The sequence below is a fragment of the Camelus dromedarius genome, chromosome X, assembly GCF_036321535.1.
Source record: "Camelus dromedarius isolate mCamDro1 chromosome X, mCamDro1.pat, whole genome shotgun sequence".
NCBI classification, from domain to species: Eukaryota; Metazoa; Chordata; class Mammalia; order Artiodactyla; family Camelidae; genus Camelus; species Camelus dromedarius.
The window spans coordinates 74,299,379-74,319,431 of record NC_087472.1 but is presented as its reverse complement, the minus strand read 5'-3'; the positions used below and the strand labels follow the sequence as shown (position 1 = coordinate 74,319,431).

Below are 20,053 nucleotides of genomic sequence, written 5' to 3'. Positions count from 1 at the left end.
TTTATGGTCAGTTGATTTTCAACAGAGAGGCCAAGACCATTCAGTGGGAAAGAACAGTTTTTCAACAAAAGGTAATGGGACAATTGGATATCTACATACAAAAGAATGAAGCTGGATTCCTACCTTACACCATACAAGAAATGAACTCAAAGTGGATCACAGACCTAAATCTAAGAGCTAAAAGTATAAAATCCTTAGAAGAAAACACTGGAGTAAATCTTAGTGACTTTGGATTGTGCAGTGATTTCCTAGGAACAGTAACAAAAATACAAGTGATAAAGGAGAAAACTGAGAAGCTGGACCTCATAAAAATTAAAAACCTTGTGCTTCAAAAGATGCCATCAAGAAAGTGAAAAGCAGTGGCCCTTATCGAAGCTGCAGCTGCTTCCACATAGCTGCTGTGGTCAAAAAGGAGCCCAGAGTGACATTTTTCCTTGATGGTTGCCGTTCTGTTTGCTGTAACTGATCTGCAACATTTCAGGAAAAGACAGCTATTGTACCTGTCGTTTCTCAGGTATAGCCAGAGACCCTTATTAAAACTGAAACGTTTCCAGAGGCCAGCAGAAATGTCCCACTGCTGTGCCAGATGGAGAGTCCAGGATGACTGAAGTTGGTATTTCTGGTGAGTGAAGACTCGTCATGACAGTGATGACAGAGACCAGAGTCTCAGGACCTGGTTCCCCCCTGGATTTTACCGGCAGCTGATAAAAGATATCAGCTTGTTTCTGGAGCTGAATCTCTAGTATAAGTGAAACTGTCTTCATCTGTGATTGTGGATCTGCAGAGTTGGGGGAGAAACACTATGGGAAGAGACAACAGGCTCTTTTAAGTGGAAATCATGACTTTTTTTGGCTAATGTTTGTACCTGGCATGTAAGTGACCAATAAACTCCTGCATGTAAAAAAAAAAAAAAAGTGAAAAGCAAAAAGCTAGAAGAAAATATGTGCAAATCATGTATCTGATAAGGGACTGGTACTTAGAATATATAAAGAATTCTTACAGCTCAATAATGAAAGGACAATAATCCAATGGGCTACAGATCTGAACAGATTATTTCTCTAAAAAGATACACAAATGGCCAATAAACACATGAAAAGATGTTCCATATCATTACTCATTAGATAAATACAAATCAAAATCACAATAAAATACCACTTCATACCCATGAGGCTGCTTACAATAAAAAAGACAGACAGTAACAAGTGTTGGTGAGGATGTGGAGAAAATAGAGCCCTGGTACATTGCCGGTGAGAATGTAAAATGGTGCAGCTGCTTTGGAACACCGTGTGGCAGTTCCTCAACAAGTTAAACATAGAGTTACTATATGATACCATCTACCCAAGAGAAATGAAAGCTTATTTCCACATAAAAACGTGTACGAAACATGTTCATAGCAACACTATTCACAACAGCCAAAGGATGGAAACAATCCAAATGTCTATCAACTGATGGATAAACAAAATGTGTTATACCCATGCAACGGAATGTTATTCAGCAATAAAAAGAAATGAGGTACTGATACATGCCACATACAATAAGGATGAACCTTTAAAACGTTATGCTAAGTGAAAGAAGCCAGAGGAAAGACCACATATGGTTCTATTTAAATGAAATACTTAGAATATGCAAATCTATAGAGACAGAAAATAGATTAGCTGTTGCCTAGGGCTGGGGCATAGGAACGCGACTGACTGCAAACTGGCACAAGAAATCTTTTAGGGGTGATGAAAATGTTCTAAAATTAAATTGTAATTAAGGTTATACAACTCTATAAATTTACTAAAAATCACTGACATTTATATTGGTGAATTTTATGGTATGTAAATTATATCTCAATAAAATATAATATCCTTCTTTAAGAATCTTAAAACATTTAGAACTAAAATCAAAGACGTCGTAATATCAAATATGCCTTTTCCAAACTATACTCTGTACCTTCCACTCTTCTCATTCTGTCCACTCTCCTTATCTTCAACCTGGGCTCCTGGGTTGAGAACCACTGGTCTGAAGGGAAAAGACCTGACAACAATAAAATGTAATAGCTGGTAGCTTAGTGGTAAATAATGAATAAAAAAACCATATTTTAAAAAACCAGGCCAACAACTTCACTAAGTATAATATATCTGGGGCCTTTTCATCATGGATCCAATAACTTCTGGACCACAAAATACAGTTTCAGAACACAGGCTTTGTGAAGCGGGAGAAACCTGGACTCAATCTTCGTTCTGCCTCTCATTCCTCAGAGGAGATTTGGGGCAAATTACTTAACCTCATTCATTCTTGATTTCATTTGTGAAATCTCACAGGACTAATAAGAAAATAAAATGAAAATATACATATAAAGTGCTTAGCACAATGCCTGGCACAATATAATAATCAATAAATGGAAGCTTTTATTTTCTACCTCTTACTAACCCCTAGGGGCAGCACTATAGTAAAGCACTATTCAACAATACTCAAGAAAACATTAAATGATTTTCAGGAGAGTCTATTTAGTAAGGCTGAAAAGTATATAATACATTCTTTTAAAGCTTTCCAATAATAAACCACGCTAGCATTGCTAAAGGGGTATGCTTCAGTGACCAGGATAGTATCTCTTCTATATTCAGCAATGCAGAAACATAGCTCAGTGAAATAGTCCACAAAAATCAGGCCTCAAACCTGAAATCTCTTACTGAGCTCAACAGCTATATATTATAATCTATGTGTGACCATTTTTTTCCTTCATAAAATGTTAACACACTGATCAAAACCCTAGGAATACGTAGAAAGACAATTGCAAAAGCACTTCTACAGAGACTGAAATTATAAGGAAAATCTCACAAATTTGTGCCCCATATCTACTCCTTCAACATGTTTGATATATAAGCTTGAAACATTTGAGTTAAAAGCTCAAAATAAATTTTCCCCTGTAGCCTATCACGGTTCTATCCATGGGAAATCCAGCATATTTTGTCAATCAATGGTTCACTAATTTCTTCAACTTTTGGAACCAACAGTTAAAAGAATGCATATTTAAATAGTCAAAATTACACAGTAAATTTTCCATCAACAATCCTCTCTCTCTCTCTCTTTCATACATGTGTACTCATGTCAATAAACATTTACCAAGTGCTAAGCTCTGTGTCAGGGTCTGGGGATAAAAGAACAAAAGTCAGTTTTTGTCCTCAAGGAGCCTACAGTTTATCCAAGCTTAAGATACACCCCTGTTGACTTCTGGTTCAAGAAGGTGAACTGAACACCTATATCTCTTGTACTTTCCAAGACCTTGGAAAAGTGATGGTAAGAGTACAAAAATATAAATGACAAGTCAAGGACAGGAATGGGAAATGGCATAGCAAATACAAGATTTCAACAATTTCTGACAGAGAGCAGACAGGAAAAAACTGGCTGATAACACAAATCAAAGGAATGCTACAACCTAAAATATGTAGTAGAAAGGGTTCCAACCCAGGAGGGAGCTGACTTACAGGGCAAAACCCAAGAGGGGTTCCACACTCAAAAGACTAAAGATCCTACAGAGGGCCAGAGTGAGAAAAAGGCTGAAAACAGGGATTAACTGCAGGTCTGAATTACGACACAGTTGATGAACTCTCCCCAACAAAGAAAGAAATCCTGCATACAGAATACCAAATTCAACAAACTAGGAAGAATAAGGACACCCTGGTACAAAGCCCTCTGCCCTCTATCCAAGTCTAAAAGCCAGCTGCCCACCCAAAATAAAGCCTACCAGTTGACAACCCTCCCTAGGTACACAGAACTCCCAGTTAACCCTTCTACTAGCTCATTTTAAAATACGAACAGAATCAGGAAACAGCTATTTAAAGATAACCTGTAACACAGAAGAGAAAGAACAAGAACAAGAAAAAAATGTCTTTGGAAGAGCTGAAATAATTCAAGCAATCATTTTTATTTTAATTTTGACAATGCAATCATAAGATTCAAAAACCAAAGAAAGAGGTATATAATGGACAGCTTCACTCTCAACCCCGTTTCCTATCCATTCAGTTCCCACCACTCTCCCAACAGGTTAATATTTATTAGATTTTTTTTTCTAAGCTTAGATCAAGTGTAGAAAACTTCATAGTTAAAAAGGTCAGTAGTAAAACGTTTTCATCATCACTCCGAATTGATTAGCCTTTCACACACACAGAACCCCCAGCCCACTCTCACCCACCCATCAACAATTCCTCAGTTATCCACTGCCACCTTTACACACACACACACACACACACACACCTATCCAAGACATAACCCTTTATTGTTTTAAATTATTGTATACTTTTGCTTCTCAGACATACAGAGATCATGCATCAGCTAGACTAGAAGGTCTGATGATCAGATTTGGCTATTTTCATCACTGATCCTCATTAGATTCTTGTGTAGTCCTCCAGAGTTTCTTTCAGCAAATAAGCAAAAACAAATACATGTTCTCTCTCTCCCTTTCTACACAAAAAGTAGCACAGTATATACCAAATTTTTTTTTACAGTCACAATAATTTAAGATACTTTTTTCCCTGTCATTCTTCTTTTTTAATACCTATATAGTAACAGTATTTGATTATTTGCTATGACAGATAACTGCATATTTCCTTTGCATATATGTGTGTATCTTTGTGTATATATATGTGTGAGTGTATGTACATTCCCTGAAATGGGATTGCTAGATCAAAGGAAATTTGCATATTTAGCTTTTATTGAAGAAAACTAGTATATCCAGAAGAATACACAAAATTCACATGTATCTTTACATAATGCTGCCAAACTGCCTTCCTCGGGCATTGTACCAATTTAAACTCCCACCTGCAATGTGTGAGAGTGTCTTTTACCCCACAGCCTTAACAACAACAAAAAAAGGTGTTATCAAATGTTTTGATTTTTAACACTCAGATAGGTTTAAAAAAGAAATCACAGTGTGGTTTCAATTAGCATTTATCTCATGAGTGAGGTTAAGCATCTTTAACATAAACAATAATTAAAGTCAGGAATAAGCCAAGAATTCCTATTATCATTGCTACCACTTAAGGAAATAAAACAAGACATACAAATATTGGAAAGTAGGAGACAAAACTTAAAACCTGTAGATTATATGGCTGTCTATCTGGAAAATCCAAGCAAATCAACTAATAAACTATAATAGGAACGAATAAAAGAGCTCAGCAGAAAAGCTAAAGACAAAATCAACAAACACAAAGCAATAGCTTTGCTATACATCAGCAATAATCAATTAGAAAATGTAATTTAAAAAACAAGTATCCTAAAGTGAGAGTACCAGGAACAGGTGGCACCTGGAGGGTGGGTCACTGCGAATAAAATATACATATTAAAAAAAAAACCTCAAGGCTCTCCCAATGGACCCTCAGGGATGTGATGAGACTCTGTGCCAGGAAGGCTGGCCTCCCCAAGAACCCCTGCCATGTTGTGACCCACACCCTGCCAGGTCTTCAATTCTCCGTGTACCTCTTGACCCCATCCCTGCAGTGGATTAGCTTGGACCCCCACCTCTAAGCTCTCTGCCAACCAACCATTCGTCCCCAGTGTCAGGGCCCAGAGACCTTTCCAATGACCGAGAGACTACTTGGACCAGCACCCCACTCAAAATTTTTACTACCTTCCCTTTACTTGCCAAAGAAAGTATATATAGGTAAATGTAATTTATAAAATACATATTTAAATTGTCTCTCCCTCCTCAAAAAGAAAACTATCCTGTTCACAAGACTAACAAAGCTATAAAATACTCATCTAGGAATAAACTCAAAAAGAAATATACAACACTTACATAAAGAAGACTAAAATTTTACTTAAGTACATAAAACATACCTTTCTTTGGTAGAAAGACCCAGTATCAGCATCTTCACAAACCCCTCTCTGAGATTATTCCAAAGTCAATGCAAACGCAATAAAAATCCCAAAGAGATGTTTTTGTCCAAAATTGACAAACAGATTCTAAAAATGTACAAGGAAAGGCAAGAAAATCTTGAAAAAGAAAAATGAGAATTTGTCTTACCAGATATTACATATAATATAGCTATAGTAAGTTAAACAATGTGGTTTCAGCACAGAAATAGACAACTGGACTAGTGGAGAACAGTCAATACAGAAACAACCACATGTATGTAACATGGGAATGCAGTCCATAGTAACGATAGCATTTCAATTTATAAGGAACACATAGCATAATAAATAGTGTCAGAATTGGCTCTCCATTTGGGGCAGGGAGCGGGCAATTAAAGTCCTACTTAAAACCAGCCATAAAAATAAATTCCAGGCAGATTAAAGAGCTAAACATAAAAAACAAAACTATATACCTATTAAAAGTAAATATGGTACAATATATTTCCAACCTGAAGAAAGAAAGGTTTTCTTAAAAAGATGAACTACAACAACAAATACATTAACAACAACAACAAAAAAATACATTTGGCTGTTTGACCATGAACAAGGTTAAAAGAAAACAGACTGGGAGCAAACATTTACAACATGTACAGCAAAGCATTAATATCCAGAATATATAAAGAACCCATAAAAATCAGTAAGAAGAAACACAAATAGCCAATACATCTATGGTAGCGGATGCCTCAAACTTCTTAGTAAGCAAGGAGATGCAAATTCAAACAATTCAATATCATTTTTGCTTATCATATGAGCAAAAATTATATATCTATTAATATCACAGCTGAGAAATTCAGCATTCCATGCACTGTCGACAGATAAACTGGAATAGCCTTTTCATATGGCAAATTTCAAATATATAACACATACTTGACACCTAAAAATTCCACTTTTTAGTACCTACCTGAGAAACACTCCTGTATGTGTACAAATACGTATGTACGAGGATTTTTTACTGAAGCAATGTTTGCAACAGCAAAAAAAAAAAAAAATAATAACTGAAATGAACTTATATACTCATCTATAAGAGAATGGTGAAATAAAAAGCGGTGCATCTGTCCTGCATAATATGCAGCTGTTTAAAAACTAAGACATGGATATACACTGATGTATAAAAATCTCCTACACACGTGTACTACTGAGAAAAACAAGTTGTGGTACAACATATATATTACACCTATATATCATCTATGTAAAAAAAACACACGCAAAACTTTTTATTTCTAAATGTACCCATATATGTGTAAATGCATATAAAAAAGACTGGAAGGATATACTCTAAATTGATCCTATTGGTTAAAGGAGAACATAGTATGAAATACTACATATCCATTCAAAATAACAAAGTGAACACATATATACTGACATTAAAAAAGTCATATTCTTTGGGAAAAAATAAGCCATAAAATATACATTACATTTTTATTTGTATATGCACATACATATGGATGTAAATACAGGAAAAAAGGACTGTGTAAGTTCACAGTCAACTCTTAACAATGGTTACCCACTGAGATGACAGCAAGGTGGGTAACTGGGGAATTTAAGGCTTTAATCTACCTCTATATTATTTTTTTTAATTGAAGTATCATCAGATACAATGTTTCAATTTCTGGTGTACACCACAATGTCCCAGTCATGCATATACATACATATATTCATTTTCATATTTTTTCATTAAAGGTTATTACACGATATTAAACATAGTTCCCTGTGCTATACAGCAGAAACATTTTTTTAAATCTATTTTTATTTATAGTGGCTAACACTGTAAATCTCAAACTGCCAAATTTATCCCTTCCCACCCCCTTTCCCCAGTAACCATAAGATTGTTTACTATGTCTGCGAGTCTGTTTCTGTTTTGTAGATGAGTTCATAGTGTCCTTTTTGTCTTTTTTTTAGCTTTAGATTCCACATATGAGTGATATCATACGGTATTTTTCTATGTGCCTATATTATTTTAACTCTTTAAAGCAGAACTGCCCATCAACAACCTGTACCAAAAACCAATTAAGGATATTATAATTTCTTAAAATAACTGAAGGAAGGACAAAAATAATAAGGTATGTACAACATATAGCCAAATGAATATTATCAGTTATTGAGCCCTTTATGCCAAACACTATAAGCCTTTTCATGCATTTCCTCATGTAATCATCATCACAAGAATCTTGAGGTAAGTAATATTTTTATTCTCATTTTACAAATGAGGAAACTAGGCTCAAAAAATTAAGTTAAATTTGTCTAATATTACACAGCTAGTAAAAACCAGGACCAGAATTAAACCCACGCATGACTCTCAAGTCCACTGTTAACCAGTGGTAATATGGGGCCACATATGACTTGGAGCCACATGTACACATTATACACAATCCTGAATTGCATAGATACATACACTACACAACCACATCACAGTCCTTGGGGGTTTATAACACTAAAACTATCGTCTTCCTCACTTTCATCTTCCAGTTTTGCTTTAGTAAAGTCATCTTCTCAATTAAAGATGCCCATTTTATGTGAAAAAAGTATGGATTCATATTAGAAAAGGAGATGAAATCCTCTCCATGTTCTTCCATCATCAAAATTAAACAATTTCTATCTATCAATCACCTACCCTTGAATCCTTAATTAACACCTTACTCTGCCTAACCCTTTATAACAGTTGCAGCCAAACTACATATAGCCCTCAGGCCAAACCTACTTCACCTCCCTGCCTGTTTTTGTGCAACAGGTAAGCTGAGAACGATTTTTACACTTTTAAATGGTTTTTAAAAAATCAAAAGAAGAATAGTATTTCATAACACATGAAAATTATTCCGAATTCATACTTCTTACTTCAGTGTTCATAAATAGTGTTATTGGAACATAGCCACACTCATTCATTTACATATTGCCTATAACTGCTACAACAGCAGAGCTGAGTCGTGGCAACAGATACTCCATGACCCACAAAGCCTAAAATATTTACTACCTGGTCCTTTGTGGAAAAAATTTCTCAAACCTTGCTTTATAGTTTTCAAAAGAACTTCATCTATTTAAATCAAGTACTCCTAACAGCAACCCTAAGAGCTACTTGGCACTTGCCCGAGTTCTGAAAATTAAGAAGGCTCAGAGAAGTTTAGTGTCTTACCCAAGTCACAGAGCCAGCGAGTGAAGGGGAGAATTCTGGAAGCCTGGTTTTCCAGCTCCAAATCTAACATACTTTCTACCACACTACCACTTTCTAAGAACCCATCCCCTTCTGAGTAATCAATGAGTTTAGACATTTGGTGCGAAAATTTACCAGATGGGGAGAGACAGAAAAGCTTTAAATTGGTGGGAAAACATGTCCCAATTAAGAAACTTTGACTCCAAAAATAGATTAATAAAATACATTGTATTTAATATATAGTTATACAATTTACAAAGTATATTTTCTCCTTTAATTAGCAAAGAAACCCTGCTAAATAGGTAGGCTTTTGTTTTAATAACAAATAAGGAAATAAATGCTTATACACTTGCACAGAATTATACTGAAGCAAGACCAGAACCCAGAAGGACTCCTATTCCAGTGACATTTCCACTTGGGAACATTGTTTCTTCTCATAAGGAAAGTACCTGCTGCTTTTTTTTTTCCCTTAGAAACAAAATACAGTAACTCACATATTCTACATAGTAAGAAACTAAAGTGTTATTTTAGAAAGGATAAATCAACAATTTAACAAAATAACAACAGAAGGGATACTCTTAACATTCGGATCTCAGTTCCAAGTCAGCTCCACAAAGAAGCCTTCCAAATTAACCACATGAGCCCCCCAACATCTTAGCATCCTTTAAAAAATTTTCTTCTTAGCATTTTAAGTATTTGTTGACCATCTATTGTCCGCCACTGAAATGTAAGCTCAAAGACAGCAGGGTCATTGTCTGCTTTGCTTCCTTTTCATTTACCCCCAACACATCAACCTTGGCAAATTGGAGGAACACAATAAATATTTGTTGAATTAATAGTATAACTTACAAATACACTGGGTAAGTCATACTCAATAATTCACTTGGGCCTACAGATTCAGAGTAAGTTATCAGTGTATTTGAAAGGTTCCTTAGCAAATGAACCACATATCTTCAAGGGTTTTTTTCTCTTGCCAGAAACCTTCAAAGACTAACTCAATGGAAATGCCACAGTTGCCCAGGAGGACAAAAACTAGTCTCGGGGCAGCAGTGGACATAATCAGAGCTGAACTAGCACCTTATAGGTCTTAGGGCTGATCAAGCAGATTTTCTATTTTGGTATTAAAACACATTCCCTAGCTTTTTTTTTTAATCCAAATTAATGTCCCTATTTTAATTATACTTAACTAGAGGCTGAGATTTATGAACCAATTGTGCTGTGCTAAATTTTAATTCTCATTTTTACAGGTAACCAAACTGACATAATGTTACATTATTTCTAAATAAACAGAGTAATATATCAGTGATTATAGCCCAAGCTACAAGTAAAAAGTCTCCACAAAGTACTGATTGATACATGTTTTGGTCAAGAAGTTGGCTCACAATCATAAGCTATATAACACATAGATATGAATTGCTTTTAGCATAAATTGAATGCCAATTTCTGGTTATAGACTAAATCTGCCTTTCCCCCCTAGTTTTAAGCAAAGATTTCACCCTACACAAACAATTTAAAAATAAAAATAATAGTCTTTACCAAAAAATCACTTATGTAACTTTAGCATAAGGATCATCTAGCTTGCCATATTGAAGTTTCCTGATCATAACAGTCTCACTGACTCATAGTTTTAGAATATCCCCACACTTCAAATATAAGGCATAACCTTCAAAAATGTATTTAGAAACATTTCTCCCCCACAATTGCCCAGAGTCATTAGATATTGCCACAAATAGCTTTATTTAATAATATACATGGATAGTATTATTTATTATGCATTTTATACTTTAAAAAACTTCAAGTTAATCCACATGCAAAAGAATGAACCTGGACCTTTACCTCGTACCTATACAAAAATTAACTCAAAATGGATCAAAGACCTAAATATTAAAGCTAAAACTATAAAACTCTTCAAAGAAAATATAAATCTTCATGATCTTGGATTTGGCAATGGTTTCTTAAATATAACACCAAAAGCACAAGCAACAAAAGAAAAAAAATTGGACTTCATCAAATTCCTAAACTTTTGTGCATCAAAAAACACTATCAAGGAAGTAAAAAGAGATATACAGATGGCCAACAGGCACATTAAAAGATTGCTCAACATCACTAATCATCAGGAAAATGCAAATCAAAACCACAATGAGATATAACTGCACACCTGTCAGAATGGTTACTATCAAAACGACAACAAATAACAAGTGTTGGTGAGCATGTGGAGAAAACGAAACCCTCGTGCATTTTTGGTGGGAATGAAAATTAGTACAGCCACTATGGAAAACAGTACGGAGATTCCTCAAAAAATTAAAAATAGAGCTACCATATGATCCAGTATTTTGGGTATTTATCCAAAGAAAACAAAAACACTAATTCAAAAAGATGTGTGCATCACTATGGTCGCTGCAGCATTATATACAATAGCCAAGATATGGAAGCAACCTAAGTGCCCATCAATAGATGAATGGGTAAAGAAGATGCGGTATATACATACACAATGGAATATTACTCAGCTGTAAGAATAATGAAATCTTGCCATTTTGACAACATGGATGGACCTAGAGGGTAATATGCTAAGTGAAATAAGTCAGACAGAGAAGGACAAACACTATATGATTTCACTTATATGTGGAATCTAAAAAATAAAACAAATGAACAAACATAACTAAACAGAAACAGAGTAATAGATACAAAAAACCAGAGGGGAAGGGATTGCAGGGAGTAGAGAAATAGATGAGGAAGATTAAGAGGTACAAACTTCCAGCTGCAAAATAAATGACTCAGAGGTATGAAATGTACAGTGTATGGAATATAGTCGATAATTATATATCTTTGTATGGTGACAGATGACAACTAGACCTATTGTGGTGATTACTCTGAAATGCATAGAAATATTGAATCATTATGCTGTGTACCAGGAACAAACATTGCAGTAGGTCAATTTTACTTCAAAAAACAAACAAACAAACTCATAGAAAAAGAGATCAGATTTGTGGCAGGGGAGGGGGAATTAGATGAAGGTAGTCAAAGGTACAAACTTCCAGTTATAAAATAAATAAGTATTATGGATGTAATGTACAACAGGCTAAAAATAACACTGCTGTATGTTATTATGAAATTTGTTGAGAGTAAATCCTAAGAGTTCTCATCACAAGGAAAAAATTTTTCTCTATTTCCTTACTGTAGTATCTATATAAGATAATGGATGTTCACTAAACCTACTGTAGTAATCATTTTATGATGTATGTAAGTCAAATCATTATGTTGTACACCTTAAACTTATAGAGTGCTGTATGTCAATTTTATCTCAATAAAAATGGGAAATAGGCAAAGAAACAAAGTTAAGAGGCAATTCACAGAATGGAAAAAAACTGCAAATCATATATCTGATCAGAGTCTAGTATCTAGAATATAGTATTTTTAAACTCTTATAATTCAACAATAGATAAACAACCAAATTTAAAAAAGGGTGAAGAACTTAAATAGACATTTCTCCAAAGAAGAAATTCAAATAGCTAAGAGCACATGAAAAAATGTGCCACATCATTAGTCAGTAGCAAAATGTGAATCAAAACTACAATGAGATATCACTTCACACCTGCTAGATGGCCATAAAACACACACACACAAACAAAAATGCCAAAAGTAACAAATGTTGAGGAAGAGGTGAAGAAATTGGAACTCTTATGCATCCCTGGTGGGAATGTAAAATGGTGCAGCCACTATGGAAAATAGTTTGGTGGTTCCTCAACAAGTTAAGCATAGAATTATCATATGATCCAGTAATTCCACTCCTAAGTACATACCCAAAAGAATTGAAAACAAGTATTCAAACAAACTTGTACGTAAGTATTCATACCATCATTGTTCACAAAAGCCAAAGGGTGGAAAGATTCCAAGTGTTCATTTTGAATAGATAAATAAAATGCATTATATGGAATATTATTCAGCCATGAAAATGAATGAAGCAATGATACACGTCACAATGTGAGTGAACCTCAAAAACATGCAAAGTGAAAGAAGCCAGACATGAAAGGCCATGTACTGTATGATTCCATTTATATGAAATATCCAGAATAAACAAATCCATAGAGACAACAAATTCATGGTTGCCAGGAGCTGGGGAAAAAGGGGAATAGCAAGTGACTGCTTAATGGGTACAGGATTTCCTTTTGAGATGATGAAAATGTTTTGGAACTAGACACGGAACATCATGAAGGTACTTAATGTCACTGAACTGTACACTCTAAAATGGTAAATTATATGTTATGTGAATTTTATCACAATAAACAGTTACCAGGCTAAAACACAGAAAACAATTTCATTTCTTCATTCTTATTTTTAAAAACAGCTCATGAAAAAAAATAATATATCACTGGAAGAAAGGGGCATTAAAGGCTCACTTTTGCAGTAAGTTAATCTCAACATTTTTCCAAACCAAGTATCTCATGACAAGTTCTACCAAAACAATTAAAATTGGCATCAAATTGCACTTCTGAAGCTTTCAGGATTTCTGTAAGAATGCCTTTAAAAATGTCTTTTACAGTCATCAAATACCTCCTTAACAATAACATAAATTTTATATCAAACAAAAATGGAAAAGACCCACCCCTCTGAAAGTATTCTGGCTTTTAACCAAGAGACATAATCAAGTATATTTGCAAATAGAGCTGGTCTACTTATACTAAGAGACTGAGAAAGGAAGAGTTTCTTCTTACACACAACCTCCACACAAAAACATACATGCAAAAACTTGGGCCCTCTGTAATTATTTTTTAAGTAAATTATCTGACTAGAAATGTGATAATAATACAAAAGTTCTCATCTTCTTTACTTCTGACTACTTTGGTTGTGTGCAACCATCGGCTTTATCATGTACTGGCTAAGTGGTGGACACCTTAATGAAAAGAAATTGCTCTAGGGAAGAAAGTTGAAGCCCGCGCTACAGAAATTAAACTCCTAAAACACTATAGAATAATTACATAAATGAATGTAGACTTATGATATGAGGATCAGCATTGGTCTAGAAGTCAGAATTCCAGGGTCTACCACTTACTTACTAGGGCAAGTCTTATTTTTCTGAGTTTCTTTTCTCTCTCATATATAAAAAGGAAAATAACTTTCCTGCCTGCCTCCCAACAGAAGTACAGTAATAAAAATATGTACAGAGTGTGACAGGACCACTAAAGAGGGGCACCTAACCTAGCATGGTGGAGGATGCTGGGAAAAGGAAAAAAAAGGGGGGAGAAGGAAAGGCTTTCAGGAATAGCTAATGACAGAGGTTAGTCTAAAGAGAATGAATTCAAATTCAAAGGGAGGGAAAGAGAGGATTCTGGGTTGAGGGGTGAGGGGATTAGAGCAAAGGCAGAGAGATGAACACAAGTCTGCTTATGTTATTCCCCCTCTTCTTAAACAGTCCAGGGCTCCTAAGTCTGCAGGGTCGTCCTTCACCCCAGCCTCAATCTGATCCCAGCTTTATCTGATTCCACTCCCCAAATATACCATGCTTACACTTTCCTGCCTCAATACTTGAATGTTCTTCCACTCCAGGAACATCTAGCTCAAAATCAGCTTTCTGCCAGAGTCGGTGCAACATTTCCAGGCTTTCATAGTGCTTTTATACTTCTACTCTACTGCTTAATACACTAAGTATTCATTTAATCTAAGAGAATATGAACATAGTATTAACTTTTATATTTAAACTCTGGGTAGCCAAAACAAGGATTACACTCTTTCCAACATCAAAGCAGAATAAAAGAAAAAGGGCATGGGAATGTTCTCAAATTTGCAACATTTCCAAGATAAATGAATATGTCAGTAAAGTTTGTAAAAAGTAACCATGAAAAGTTAAAAATCCATAAACTATTCATCTTGACCCAGAACAGAATGAGACCATCATAAGATATTCTTACCAGAAGATTTACGTATTTAGAGAACAACATGTCCAAGTAATCTCCTGTAGTTTAAACTCACACCAAAAAGTGTCAATTTTCAAACAAGGTAAGTTCAGATTAATGAAAAAAAATCATGTATAATTATTTTAGCATTCCAAATCAGCATTTTAGATATCTTTTAATACAAGGTATCTTTCCTTTGGACTGTTGGCTTTTTTGTTTCAAACTCATCAATCCAAAGGATAGAGACTGTCTAGAAAACACCTGCTGCTCTGTGTCATATACAGAAACCTCTTCAAAAGTTCTCTTGTTATTACAACTTACTATAGATGAAAAACAGGTAATAATGCCTCCCAAAATTGAATGCAATCACCATTATACAGAAGATTTTCACAACTTAAAGGCTACTTATTCATATAATTGCTTCAGTCTACAGTAGCTCTTAAGAAGGAATAGCCATATAACTTGTATCTGTTTTGAGCGTTCCATTTCATTTTAACAAGGTCTATCAACTCCCAAGACAGGGAGATACACACGTGCAGGATTTCCACCTACACCCCACTACATAAATGTTTCACCACTCTTAACTAGTCAAACAAAACCTCTTCCAGTACAGTGAAGCCACCTCACCACTTTTATCCAAACCCCATCAAACCATCTCCTCCCCATCCCCAACCTGTCAGTCACAGAACACATCATTCCCAAATAACACCTCTCAATCTCCTTGAACCTAACCCGTTTACACAGCCAGCCAGCAAAATTCCTCACCAAATACAGTCCTATCAACCTTCACAAATCAACTGAATCTCTAAATTAAATCCACTTTCCCTCACCCCAATTACCCAACTGAAACTCAACTTCCAAAACCCGAAGCGATCTTCCCTTTCAGTAGCCTCAGTCTCACTTAAAGGATCACTCAGTCCTTTGTCAGCAGTCACCCGGCCCCCTCCCGTATCCTCCTCACCTTCCCCGTCCCCTAGTCTCCCATCAACTCCCAAAGTTGCCACCCTCAACAAAAACAAAAAAAGAAAAAAGAAAAGACAAAAAACGTACCCTAAACCTGCCCTTCCCCACTTTCCCCCTCTGAATTTTCCTCTCCTCCTGTTGGCTCACACCGAAAGCTGTTCCGACAACCCCGAAGACTCTAGCCCGGCCTCGTCCCATACCTCTAGGTGACGGCAATCACCCCGCCTCGGTCAAGCTGCCCCCGACTAGGGCGCTTACTCCGAACAGACTCTTGGCCGCCGCTACCTCCCTCCATTCATCCCCGGCCCATTCATCTCTCAGCCCGATCCCAGACACGCCCCCCGGCCTCCTCCCTCACTCCCAGCGTCCCGGCCGGCCCGGGACCCTCACCAGATTAGAGGTTCTCGCAGACGGAGACTCTCTTCTCGCTTCTCCCTCGCCCTCTTTCAAGCCTCCGCTCGCCCCTCGACGAGCCACACCGTAGAACACACAGATACACACACACCGCCTCCTCTTCTAACGCCTCCTCGGATGCTTCTTACTCCCCTCCTCGATGTCTCGAGCTCCGCTCCGCGTCGTGTGCGCGTGCGCGCGCGAGCGTCTCCCCGCAAGCCCACCCGGCCAGCTACGGCCGGTAGGTAAAGAGCGGGCGGGGTTAGGGGAGCGGGGTACGAGCCCAAGCTCGCGCTCGCCCGGCAGCTGAGCAGGCGCACGCGTACTCCAGCCAGGGAATTCAGATACTGAGGAGGGGGGACGGAGGGGGCGGGGAAGGGAGGGGAGGAAAGGAGAGGGGGAGGGGCGGAGAAAGCCTACGGAGCAGCCCCAACTCTGAACGGCCCCTATCGCTGCGAGGTGCGGAGCGGCTAGCCAACTAGAGCTTGCGCACTCCTCCCCCGCCCTTCTCAGCGCAGCGGGAGAGAGGGATGCGCGTCGAGAGAAAGGTTTCTCTCCTTTCCAAAGAGAAAATCTCAGTGAGGAGCCACGCATGACACCTCCTGTGTGTTCAAAAGCTCTGTCTCCACGGCTGCTTTACCCTCTTCCCTTCCAAAAAAAAAAAAAGTCCAAACACACACTCCTTTCTAGCTACCCACCGCCCACTCTCAGTACTCCACAAGCCTCTAAATGCCGTAGCTCTAACGAGATGTGGTACCCGCCAGCACCTTTACACCCGCCACCCCGAACTCCCTTTTTCCAACTCTCGGCTTTTCTCGCGAGACCCGTACCTGCCGGCTTCGGGATTAGAAGTCGAAGCACAGAATTACAAATACCCGTCTCCCGATTACGTTGCGAGGGCAACGGCCCTGGCATCTTCCCCCCCACCCCCCAGGACCGCAGTGCGCGCGCGCGGGGGCTGGGCAACAACGAAAGCGGGGATGGGAAAGGGAAGCTATGAAACGGATTTTTGACGGCTTGTAACCGCTAGGCCTGGGCACGTGCCCTGCGCCTCGCGGGCGGGTGCGGTGTACCCTGGGAATTGTAGTTTTTGTTCCTACCTCCAGTCCCACTCCCACCTCAGCCTCACTTAGGCCTCCGGCCAGGAGGGGGATTACCGACGCCATTTTGCCGGGAACAATGGCCCTCGGCCCAGGCGGTGGCGGGTGGGGGAGGGAATTATGTTTTAAGGGTTCGGTTAACCTCCCCTGGCCCCTCGGTGCCATAGCAACCCTTTCAGAAACCTGGCCACGCCCCCTCGCTGCTCCGCCTGACTCCAAGACAGTGCGCATGCGGAAAAGCCACCTCCCCCTGAGGCTGGCTCTCACCATCTCCTACCGTCCACCTCCCAGATTGTCTAGTTGGTTGTGACTGCTACCTTCTTCGACCTTTCTCTACATGTTAACCTCCGCGTAGCGGCATTATTGAAGAACTGCTTCCTGCACTGTATCAGGAGCAGTACAGAATTGTGTCTGTCATTCACCCGTAAGCAATCCTGTCTCCACAGAGACGGAAACTGAGGCTCAGAAGGACATGACTTGCTCAAGTTCGCACAACTCTATTTGGAAGAGTCAGAACTTGAACCCAGGAGTGCTCACTCCAGACCCCATGAATTTTTCAATCCCCCTGCTTGCACCTGATGTCACAGACCCCGAGCAAAAGCTCGTAAATGGCAGGATTTCTTTCCGAATGCCCCTCAAGCCTTAGCAGGATTCCTTGAGGGTAGGAGGCTGTGTGGAAAATGCAGGGCTAATATTTTCAACTGCCCAGCCTCAGGGCCCTATCACTGAGCTCTATTAATTTCTCTTCTCTCCACCATTTTCTTTTTTTCCCCTACTGTATGCCTCAGAACCTCAGCCTTTTGTAGCTCTTTAAAAAAAAAAAAAACTAAACTAAAACAAAAACGATAAAATTTAACTCTCAGGTTTCTGAGATCTAAATGGAGTGGAAAGGTGGGAGACCTTGTAGCCCTGTTTCTTGTCTCTGCACCTTTCATCTTGAAGGTAATTTATTAATCCTAGTATTGCCAGAACATGTAAGGAAACCAGACCATTTATGTGCTTAATAAATTCAAACCTCCTTCTTACATTTTTGATCACGGAGGGAGACTCTGAAAGAATGAAATTGGACTATGAGGTCCAGCTATTCCACCTGTGGAGATCTTCTTTCCTTGCTAAATTTGGAAGAACAAAGTGTGATTCCCCCAAATAATGCCACCACCCTATCTTAAAGGTCTCTGCATTCCAAATTAGCTGTAGAATAGAAGGGGTCTCCCAAACGCCCTCTTTCCTCACTGTCCCTAAGATAGTCCCTTTTTCCTATTGACTACCATGGGGAAAACAGGAAGCATAGTCAAATAACCACCAAAGGGCAGTATCAAAGGTTACCAAGTTACTGCAAGTCACTGAGATGGTAACTAGAAACTTGGGCCCATCATTTTTATTTCTAAGTGTCACCCTACTCCCAACACCACCAGACATATCCATCCACCTTTAGGAAAATTAACAGGTACCTCCCTCGGTTGTGACCTGCTTCTCCTTTGTCTGTGAGCCTTATGATATAATCAACACAGAACAATACTTGGAAATGTTAGCCCTTCAACCTGCTCAGATTTGAACCCTTCTAAGAAGGTCCTCTTTCACAGTCAAACATTTGCTAAATAACTATGAAGTAGTATGACTTCTACAAACTTCAGAAATTAGAAGATCAAATAAGTCTTTTCCCTATCCAAATACAAGCCCTTCTCAATTTAGACCTTTTATTGACAGAAGTGCTCTTCTGTTTGAAAAAAAAACTGTCCATAACTCAGCACAAATGCCACTATAGGCAGAAAGGGGAGTGGGCAGTTATAGCTAGTCAATGATGTACAGCAGGGAACATTCCCTTCTGACCCACTGGTTTCCACTGGCTCTCAAATGGCATTTGTGATGTTTCTATTCATCAGATAGAAAAATTGATTCATATTAACCACTTGTAATTTGGCTTTACATTATTCCAGGAAAACATCCTTCCAATAATCTAGCTCATCTTGTCTGAAGGCTCCAGTGCCAAGAAATTACAAAAGGCTTCACTGGAACCATTTTTAGACCCCAGTATCCCCCAAGGGTAGGGATGAGGAGGTTAGGGTTAGTTTCATAGCCCTACTAGCTGTTGATCTCCTCCCTGCCGCACAGAATGGTAACTCCTTCAATCAACAAAATGAAACTGAGATGAATGTCAGTTTACAGTTAGCTGACTACTACAGCCATAGGTAGAGTTGTGACTGTTTCTGGAACTCAGTTACTGACCCTGAGCCCTCCTTTTACCAGGTTATTGGGAAAACAATGTCATTCTTGATGTTCTTTTCCCATATCCCAGGTGATGCCACAGTCTGGGGATCTTATGTAGTACCTAGGCATAGGGGTGGAATAAAGGTGTATGCTTCTAGGTTCTTAGGTCCTATCAGTTACTGCTGAGCCCTCTACCCACATGGATTTTTTCAGGTGCTGTGCCCCCTCCAACGTCTCTGCCACACTTGGGGCACAGGACTCCTTGCCAAGGTCACTCATTGGTTTAGTCTACCTAGACATTCCACAGAGCCCTTCCTCTCTCGAATCTTTCTGCCAGCCAAGTGTTGCTTCTGGAAGTATATGCTGCTTGAACTTCCACAGTGCTCTCCCTAAGTCTTCCGCCCAAGAGGAGGAGAGTGAGAAAAAGAAGAATCTTTTTTAAGGCTTATGCAAATTTT

At 38.3% G+C, this 20,053-nt stretch overlaps 1 protein-coding gene and 3 non-coding genes across 5 annotated transcripts in view; 1 reads left to right on the top strand and 3 right to left on the bottom strand.

Moving 5' to 3' along the window:
* The window catches only part of WNK3 (WNK lysine deficient protein kinase 3), a 126,649-nt gene extending 110,035 nt beyond the window's left edge, over positions 1-16,614 (bottom strand). For both annotated transcript variants that reach the window (XM_064483118.1, XM_010996825.3), the window contains exon 1: positions 16,285-16,614. The gene's annotated coding sequence lies outside the window, so the exon portion shown is untranslated. The remainder of the gene's footprint in view (positions 1-16,284) is intronic.
* On the top strand, positions 359-493 carry LOC116151084 (small nucleolar RNA SNORA16B/SNORA16A family). Its single transcript, XR_004134868.1, has one exon. It is a non-coding gene; the product is annotated as a small nucleolar RNA SNORA16B/SNORA16A family (small nucleolar RNA).
* Positions 4,056-4,125, bottom strand: LOC116151102 (small nucleolar RNA U2-30). Its single transcript, XR_004134886.1, has one exon. It is a non-coding gene; the product is annotated as a small nucleolar RNA U2-30 (small nucleolar RNA).
* Positions 4,290-4,366, bottom strand: LOC116151103 (small nucleolar RNA U2-19). Its single transcript, XR_004134887.1, has one exon. It is a non-coding gene; the product is annotated as a small nucleolar RNA U2-19 (small nucleolar RNA).
* Positions 16,615-20,053: the final 3,439 nt, after the last annotated feature.